Consider the following 10,312-nt stretch of genomic DNA (forward strand, 5'->3'; position numbering starts at 1 on the left):
CCTGATATCTTACACTAATGATGAAGAAAATGTACCCACTTCATCTCTGTCCCCGTTCTGCATAAACATGAAGAAAAACTTCCAATAATCATTCAATAATCAGGCAGTTCCTTTGTGATATTTAGCGATGCCGTCATTAATGGCAAATGGAGATCTGGTTTGTTTCGAGGGGAAAGCAGTTGTAGTTATCACTAAAGATGCTGCGTGAAACAGTGAAATATCATTTCTGTTGCAGAAATCTTTTTCACTATTTATTATATTTTATTCCTATTGACTAGTCCATAAATTCACTGATCCTGTCACATGGGAGCACAGAGACACTTTCTGTCCATGCCGTACCCAGCCAGCTTTATGTTCTCCTCCCTTCAGGACAGAGGATGTGCTCGGAGTATCGCGAGTGAGGCAGCTCTGTGTGGGAGCTCGGCTTGGCTCTGGATTAGTTTCCTTGGATGGACATTAAACACTGTAACGGGTTCCTTTTAGTGGTGGGTCAACTGACCCCAATTCGGTCGGCCTTGCAGTGGGATACCGGGTGACTGCCAGGGACCTGGTAGAGGGGCAGTGCTGCTTTGTGCTCTCACGGATTCCTCCCTGCACCTGCGATGCTACCTGGGGTAAAGGAAAAAGTGCAAGTCAGAGGTGCCTGAAAACACACCCCAGGTATCCTCTGTCCAGGGCTTAGCGGTGCCACAGAGCAGAGCTCGGCTCTTGTCTCGAGCCTCCCAAAATGACCTTGCCCAGGTTGAGGGGTCGCTTCTGCAGGGATGCCTGGCTGGGGTTTCCAGAAAAGCTTCTGTTTCTGTAGGAAGCCAGTTCCGCAGAAGCAGGAGAGGCCATGGAGTCAATGTGAACCGTCACCGTGTGCTGGCCAGGACTTCGCAAGGGGAAATTTAATTAGTAAAAAGCAAAACATGTTTAAAGAAAGAGTATGTTTCTCCACATCTGAGGAAAGAGTGTGTTTCCCCAAATGAGTGTCTCCACTGCTGTGGATAAAATAAAGAGGATAAAATAAAATCATCTAGTGCAGAACATGATAAAATGACTGTATGTAATTCCCCGTGACTAGAAATAAATGTTTAACAAACTGCTCCCAATAGGCTTGTTAAAGATGAAATATTTATTACTATATGTTAATTACAGGGTTTAAGCAGGACTTAAGTAATTTAAAGGGATTGGCTTCATCTTGCTTTCAAGAATTGTATGTGATTAAATCCTTCTTCATCAGTTGTTCTTTGTGCTGGAGTGGTTTGCACAAACATATCCTTAATGACAGTGTTTGCAATGTTGATTACGTTGCGTGGGATGAACAGTGGGCAGTTTTCTTCACGAATTTCATGGCCCAAGCAAAATCAAAGTCCATCAGAATGAATGTTTTTGCACGTGGACTGAAACACAATAGCTTTTCAAGTCTAGAAAAGTCTTATTGATATAGTAAAGTTGAATGTAACTCCCGGGATATTGGTCTCTGACACTAACAATCAGTTCTGAAGAAGTCTGTGTGTAGTGGCTTGTTTTGGGGGGTGTGTGTGCAGTATATTAGAGAAATACATACTTACCGTGGAAGTCATCTCCCTTCCCCTGAAAACAGCTTAAGATATATATAAAAAAAAAAAACAAAAAAAACAAAAAACCAACCTAAATATTTTTCATCTTTACATCTTAAATAATGTTTTGTGCCAGAATATTTTGCACAAAATTACCTTGAGGAACAATTTTTGGTCTGTCAGAACTTCAGACCATTGTGGACAAAACTTTGTCCTCTTGGAGTTGATGAAGGGCTGGAGCTCTGTGTTGTTTAGAGACTCTTCATTGCAACAACCTGCTGCCTGTTCAGAAGGAAAGATAAACAGAAATAAAGCCGCCTGATCTCCAGTGATTCTAAACGCTTCCTAGTTACACTCTTAGATAATTAACTTCTCCTGTGATTTGCTCGTTTAATAGATACCTGGTCATACGTGACCATGTTTATTTAATGTGCTCTGCAATATTTATACCACAATACACCCTTCTCATTATAAAACAAACATTTTTAAATTTATTTACACACATTGTGAAGCTCTTGCTTAGACAAAACTCTACAGTCTTCAGGAAAATGTATCTGAGGATGCACGTCAGTGTATGACTGCTCATAACTAGCTTCTGCAGGGACTGTCAGAAAAAAAAATAATTCTTTTTCCTTCTCTTCAGCATCACTGTTCTGATATTTACGTGCATTAAAAAATTAGGGATGTGCTGCTATTATTATTTTTTCTTTTTTTTTTTTTTCCTGAGGCCTTTATCACAACCCTCAGCCCCTTCATCAGACTTACCAGTAAAACTGTGTTTTTCAGAGTGAGCACAATATTGCACAGCTCATGAAGTCAACAGATTTATGCAGAACTTTGGAGTACCTGTCTCTGTAAGAATGCCCAAAGGGAAATAAACAGAGAGACCTTGGTAGCATATTCTGTTCCCAGAATGAATTCCAAAGCCTACGAAGAGCACTAATTTGTAGTGTTTCCATCTATACTTCCCGTGACCTTGGTGTGGATGCCTTCCAGGGTGCGTTTACACGTGTATGTGAGCAAATACTTGTGTGTCTGAATAGTGCCCGTGTGTGGATGCAGAACGAGCTGTCTTCTCTTAAAACAGAACTGATCAAAACTGGAAGTTGTAAGTAAGTAAATGGCCACATTTCAGATTCATCTTAAATTCGTCATGCATCTTGGCTCTCACTTAAGGAGCCTGTACTGAGTTATGGGTCTTGTAAATATGTGCCTTGACAGAGCAGAAGGACCCGGCCTGTGTTCTCTGGGGCTGTTTCCCACTCGCAACCTGTGGGCATTGACAGGGAATGTTCTCAATATTTTAAACAAAAATACCTTAAAATAACCAAAAGAAATCTGGACAGTTTAAAGCAACTCTTAGAACTATTACTTTGTTCCCTCTCTTTTAACCTGAAAAAGAAATGATTTTTAAAAAGAATTCACTATCATAAAGCACTTCCCTGCGCTAATTGTGAAGTGCCATACAACTAGCACAGCACTTTTTACTGGAGAACGGGAAAACGTTTTAGGGAGCACAAGATCTCTGTGACTCAAAGCTGTTGTTTCCATTTCTGAGGAAGGAGATGGAGAAGTGATTTCCTACAAGACTGCAAAGCGAATCTGTCACGGACTTTCTCTTAATATGTAAAAACGATGCACGGAAGTCCTTTGTGCTGCCGTGTTTTATATCGTGTGACTGGGCAGCCAATACATACAATTAACGGGAAGGAAATTTAACTATGTATAGTGACATTGATTTTGGTTTTTTTACTTATTAAAACCCCCCCCGACTATTATATTAATTCAGCCTTCCTCCAATGAAGTTTGAACTTTTCTGAGAACGGTGCTGCTATCAGCTGCGCGTTGCTTTATTTTTTCCAAGTGCCTGATGAGAAGAGCACCCGGGGATGTCAATGATGACCACTCACAGTCACTTTAAAACAACCAAAACATTCCTGAGAATAAATTGGATCTTCTCAACTCTTTTTGAGTAATTGTACAGAGTGGTTTCCTTCCCATGCACCACTTCCATCTCCACAAAAGTGCTCCTAGGACTTTTTTTTTTTTTTTTTTTTAATTCAGGCTGGTCACCGTGAAACGTCTCCCAGCAATAGCTGTGCCACTTTTGCATCAGGCAGCTGGGAATAAGCTCATTGAAAAGTAAGCGGCTGCTGTCTTTAATATGATAAAGTATAGAATAAACGCCTACAACTCTGGTAAGGGGAAATGTCTCGACCAAGAGCAAAATCGTCCTGTTTGCTGAGAATGTGAAGAGCCTGTCAGTGGCGTGTTGAAGGATGCCAGCTCGCTCCTTTTGGAACGTGCTCTTGATGGGAGGAGGAAACTTCATCCCTTTCAATACTGTTGACAACCAAACACCCCAAAAGTACCTAAATTAGGAGCCTACAGTCTCTACGTTGTAGAGATCTGGTTTGCCCTGTGGAAATGCCTCTCCCCACCAGTTACCAGCCAGCTCCTAAACCAAATGCTTCAGCGAAGTGTCAGCAGTGAGATGTGACAAGCTCGGGGCACTCTGCACCCTGCCAGCGCCACACCGCCCTGCCCACGCTTGGTGAAGTTGTTTTAATTTTTTTTTTTTTTTAACATGTCAAGCGTTGTTAATTTGTTTATTTTTTTTTATTTTCCTTCCCCTTTTGAAGAAATTACTGGAAAAACCGTCAGAATTTTCCAAGCCATTTGCAAAATATAAAGAAACGCGTATGATAGAGCTTAATCGTGTTATAAGAGACTGTGACTCTAAAAGGCAAACTATTTTAGTTATATTGTGTTATTGTGCCATTAGTACCGTGTGGCTGCCAGCTGTGGAGCAGCGGGGCTCCAATCAAGGGGAGCCTTTGTGTGTTTTCCATCACAACTGGTGCCGAGGACAGGAGGGAGAGAGGCTCTTTGTGGTACCATTTTTTCAGTGATTAATAATACTTGAGATCCATTTCAGTGATCAGAAATGCGTCTTAATGAGACAATTAGTCAAACCATAAAAGCTGCATAGCAATTTAGCTGGTGTTACTACTGGAATAATTTGCTTCTGCTGTTTTCTTCCTCCTGATTTGACTTCATCACAATAGTCTGGATGAAAGTCACCGTAGAGAGGACTTGCACGCTAGGTTTGGTTTTCAAATGGCTGTGATTATCTGTGGGGCAGATAATCCCCTTAAAAATGAGGGAGACTTTGAGGGGAAAAAGTGGTTATTTCACACATAAAAAAATTAAATGCTTTTGTCCAAGTGGCTAGTACAGTGCCTTCAAATATCCAGCTGCCTGCTAGTGCCATGGTAACTAATCACAGGCAGTGTTTGGGGTGCAGGTACCAAACTGAAAGGGCTACTTCAAATTTGTATTTATTTTTTCCTTCTGTAGCAAATGCACAAAAAACGAGGCCTGGGATCTCTTTATGCATTCCAGCTGGCTGCCTTCAAAAATGTCTGAGGGAGCTAATTTTTCGTCTCACTGGAAAATACCTCACTGTCAGATTAAAAATCTTCTAATCCATCTCTGGTCTTTCACAATTTGGTCACAACGTTAAAGCAAAGTCAGAGCTGTTGTTCTCAGCCCGTACTTGTCTGGAGGTTTGCTCCTTCTCTTTCAGACCTGAAGTCCTGTGTTCCTCAAGGCTCGTTCCTATTAATTCCACCTAAACATGTAGATCTATTAAGGCTTAGTATTTCCCTACAAAACTCTTGTCATTCTAACTTGGGGGTATGTCAGGAATGTCCTTAGAGGGATGTTACGGAGGGCGCTGAGCACAGCAAAACTAAAACTTTAAAACTAAACCCAGAACTAGTCACACTGGTGAGCTCATCTGCCTGGTGCGTTTCCATTGATGTTCATGGTGCTCCATGTCTGCGGAATTTAGTCTTCTGTTTGGGGGAGTAAATTCTGCCCAGAACTAGCGTTATTTAAACTAACTCTGACTAATTAACGTGCATTTCCCTAAGAGGCCAATAACCAGTTTACCACCAGAGCTGAAAGCCGTGTGTCGGCGTCCCGCTGACCCGTGCGGTGGGGTGGGTTTTTTGAGCCCGCCGTGCTGGGAGCTGCCTGCTCTGGGGCCGTGGTGCCGCACAGCCTGCTCCGGAGTTACAGGGTCAATGTCACGGCGAGGGGGGAAGGAACTCGCTGCTCCAGGAGCCAAACGGGAGCGGGGCAGGGGCTGCAGCCCCAGCGGGCTCCCTGCGTGAGGGCCTGAGCAGAAAGCTCCTCTGTTCTCTGTGCCAGGCTTAATTGTATTGATCTTCTCGGTTTGGTTCCGTCTGAATGTTCTTACTTTCTGATCTTGTTATAATCCGAGTTGTAGAAAGCAGAAATATCCATCCTCTAAAGAGACAATTAAGTTTCTGCTTCACTCGACTTCGGGTATTTTTTTTCCTCGCTGAAGAACACTGTTTCAGCGCCTCCGTCATCCCCAGGCCCTTGGAGAGGGACTGCCTTTGGACACAGCCAGAGTGTTATTTTGGCGACACTTTTGCGTGGGATCAGCATCACTGTAAATGTGGTTTGGTGGTTGTCACTGCGGCTGTCCCCCTGCAGGTCACAGCTGACGGGCGATACGGGGTGATGGGATTTCTCTGACGGGCGCGCCGCCTGTCCTGCAGCTGCACCAGAACCTGCTGCTCTGCTGCCCCGGGCTCGCAGCAAACCCTGTGCTTCTTTGTCCACACCACTCTGTCAGGATACAAAGGCAAACCACTTCTTTCTTTCATAACTAATTATGGGCCAAACTGAAAATTGCTCAGGGTACCAACAGTCTGGCATGATGATTCTTTGCAAACTGCTGAATTGACCTCAGTCAGAAGTGTTTTAAAAATGAGCTTGAGGCTGAGAGGATGTGTTGACAAATCAGGAGTGGGAAAAAAAAAAAAAAGCTTCATACTCTAGTTATTGGCAGAGATGGAAAATAGAGAGGAAAAGGCAGCATTACTTTTGAGATGGCTGGAATATCAGTTGTGGTGACACCCAGTCAGCTTTAATTCTGTCCTTATGCTATGCCTAACTAACTAAGGCCCAAGCAACAGAAAAATATTTGCTATTTTGAAAGCAAAAGGATGCCCTGATACCCCTGGGGATGCCCTAATACCCCCAGGGACTAAACCTGGGCAGGTCTCCTTGTGCTTGTGTGCTGGTGCGTGTGGGAAGACCCTGACCAGCGTTCTCCCACGCACGGCCTTAACTCCCAAACCATCCTCTCTCCCGACTGCCCGTCAAACTGCCTCAAAGACAAAGGAGTGCAGAGCCTGGAAGTGTTAACAGCACAACCCGGACTGTTTCTGCCCTGGCAAGCACTCGTTTCAAAACACAAGTGCTTTCAGCAGGCGGCTGCCGTGAGTAAACCCGTGCTTACCAAAATCCAGGTCACTGACGTTGCGGTGAAATAGAGTCTCCTCACTGAGCGCCAGCCCTACGGCCTCTTCCAGAAGGAGCTGATGTCCCTCTGCCCGCAGGGCAGCTGGAAGGGGGCAAAGAACCGGTGGCCGGTACCGTATCGGCTTGGTTTCCTGTGAACTCTGAGTTTTAGCACTTATGAGGGCAAGGAGCAAAAACCAGTGTTAATGGAGTTAAGTGCTGTACAAAACTCCCCGCAAATCCTATCAGCTTTAAATCTGGCTTCACGACTGCTGCACTAATGGATCTCCTTTGAATGAAGCCTTCACCCTCTGTCATTTCTAGTTCTAGCAGTAAAAGGCAAGAAATTCATTATGTGCTTGTATTTGCTATTAACTGGCACAGCAGCTGTAAGCAATGCAATGTATTTATTCGTAAGTACCACGGAACAAGACTAAATTCAAAAGAAATCTCCAATAAACGTTAAGGTGGTGCTACAGAACAGCTGGAACATTAAGTGAACAACCTTGATAACCCAATTGTTCGCTGACGCATAATTCATTTCGCTTCTGATGAAGGAGTAATTCCTTGGGATGTTAGAGACTTGAGATTTTGTGAAGCTGAGAATCAAACCAGAAGGGACAAAAATCCTTTCTCAACCCGCATAGCTGTTTAGATGAATTAGGTGCTTTTTGGGTTTGTTACGGCGCGTTGTATAGTCCCGTGCATTAATGACAACCGGGGAAATAAGAGATCTGGCTGATGATGCAATCCCAGCAACACAGAAATGCCACGTGCTTCTGCCTTGACCCCCAGAGATTTTAATTTTTTTAAAATTCATCTTATTCTACTGACTTGTTTTACAAAGCAGGAGCAGAGTCCTGCATGGCCAAACGTTCCGGGTGTCACCTTTGCAGGTTTTTACCAGCTGTGTGTTAGTGCTGGGGCAGTTGCTGACCAGCGGACTCACTTGTTTTGGCAGCGGGAGGTTCCTCTCCCTCCACCCTGGCCCCACCGTAGCTGTGTGACAAGGGCTGGCATTTCTCAAACATTAACCTGACTGTGGCCACCCGGGACAGCTGCTTGCAGCATTTTAATTCAATTTATTTGAAAACTACAGAAAAAGGCTGAGGAAGGAGTCTGGTTCGTGAAGCAGCATGCTTCCAGCTTCTGCTGCTGTTCTGTCATCCTCGTCAGCCAGCTCTCCCCGAGTTCCAGCAAACTTCAGTGGCAATCTCTGGCAGTTCATTCACATTTATAAAATGAATGAAAGAGATGGCATCTCCACGCTGGTGGCTCTAAATTAGAAAAAAAAAAACCCTTACTAGTTTCCCTAGGTTGAGGCCAGGTCTCTCTTGGTCCGTGCCAGGAACGTTGCAGTGATCTGGCCACCTCAGTAAGGAAACGTGAGCGAGTTCCCAGCAGCTTTATATTGTGTGAACCCACGCTCGTTGTGCCCAGTGCTACCCAGTGAATTTTATCCTTCTTTTTGGACGTGTTTAGGTGATCTAAAGCCCTTATAATTACAAAATTTGACTTATTTGAATACTTTAGATCGCACGCACACAACTGCATTTCTCTCGCAGGTGCAGTTTTGCGAGGCAGTTCATTGCGTATTCTCTCGCAGCTGGAAGGCATTAGAACAGCGGGGAAATGTTGCTCATTCCCTAATAAAGAGCAAACAGACGACACCAATCCCTATGTGTGGTGAATTGGGATGAGTATAGCTGCACCTTCTCCCGGGTAGCGTGTCACTGGTCACCCGGGCACGGCCGGTAGCCCAGGGCCAGCGTGAGCTGCCGGTGGGCCACAGCCAGACCCCACCCCTGAGCCCAGGGGCCGCTTTGTGCTCCCAAATCCTTCACTTTGGAGCGAAATTTGAGCATGAACGTTTTCATCTTTACGAGTTTACTCCAGGCTGTGTCTGTCCTGGCATCTGTGTAACCGGGAAAGAACCCCCCCCCCAGGCCAACAGACGCTTCCTCTGGTGGCCCCGGCGGAGGGACCCCGTGGGCTGGGGCTGCCCGGCACAAGAAGGTGACACCAGACCTTGCCTTGGTGGCTTTTATTTGCGTGTGGAGCTGCCTCTTGGAAGAAGCTGAATCCGTGCTACCAGAGTACACCTCAGGCCGTACACATCAACACAAACACACCTCAGGAGAGCACACGGCGTAACAAGAGACAAACGTGCTATAAATACACATTTACATCCGTCATAAATCTATACTATTTTATAAAAATAAAAGTATCACTAAAATATTTTTATGTCTTGTGCAGCTCGTAGGCCAGAAGCAGCTCAGCTGGGGGGTCACCACCGCGTCCTGCTGGTTACAGAGGCGCAGGGGCAGGGCGAGGGCAGGTCCTCACACCCCCAAACGCCACGCCGGGTTCTTGAACTTTTGCTCGCTGTGAATACAGGAGTTCACCAACACCAGCTTTTTAATTTGTACATCCCAGCACTGCGAGCATGTGGCTGGACACCCACGGAGAGAGGGAAACAATTACCGCCTTAAACTTCTCTTGCAGGGGGTTTGCGTGTCCCAGGTCCCACCGAGAGGTCTCATTAAATCATTGCCACTTGTTACATTAATGTAATTACAATTGGTTTGTCAATCAAGATTTTCTCCCTTTTTCTAATGAACAATCTGTTCCATAGTTTTCTGGCTGGAAACATTTTAAAAGCTTCACGTTAGATTTCCATAAGCGCATGGACACGGACTGTGTATTTTTAAACTTCAGAAGAGAACTTCATTTGTATTAATACAAATAATTTTAAATAAGAACTGAAGAAAACTACCCATTTCCTGAAACCCTTCACAGCCACGGCTGCAGCATGGGATGGTGCCACAGAGGTGTGGGGGATTCTGTGACTCGAGAAACAGCACAGCCCCTCAGGAGGCTCCTGCTGGCAAACCGAGGAGTTTGTAGTGCCCTGTGCCATGAATTTAACCAGGACACTCCAGTCTGAACATACCTGAACTGAGGCTGAAATCTCCTGAACAAAGTGAGGTGCTTTGCAGATGCGACTTTTAGCGTGGGCAATGGCCAAGGCGAGTCTGCAGATGCTCCCCGGGGGGCTGAGCTCACAGGAGCTGCTCATTCAGGGCGAATCCTAAACCCAGATCAGTATCTAAGATACAAGGATGGAATCGTTAGCTAAATAAAGCAGAAGCATGGGTGGTTACTGCTTTCTTCCTCGAGTAAAAATAATGGTGTTGGTCTCTTCCACCACCACTCCAACAGTTTCAAGTGTGTGGAATCCCAAACACCTCTCACGGCACCTGCAGACACGTCAGGGGCTCTTAAGGGTGAGTTGGTTTAAAACTTCAGGTCTGGTTGTAGCTTCTGCTTGGATTCTCAGTGACTGTGTGTCGAGCACAGTTTCTGAGCGACTGATAAAATTCCAGCCAAAAAACTAAAACGAAAACACGATATTTGCAATTAAA

This window comes from Athene noctua, chromosome 21, assembly GCF_965140245.1.
Source record: "Athene noctua chromosome 21, bAthNoc1.hap1.1, whole genome shotgun sequence".
In the NCBI taxonomy this organism is placed as follows: domain Eukaryota; kingdom Metazoa; phylum Chordata; class Aves; order Strigiformes; family Strigidae; genus Athene; species Athene noctua.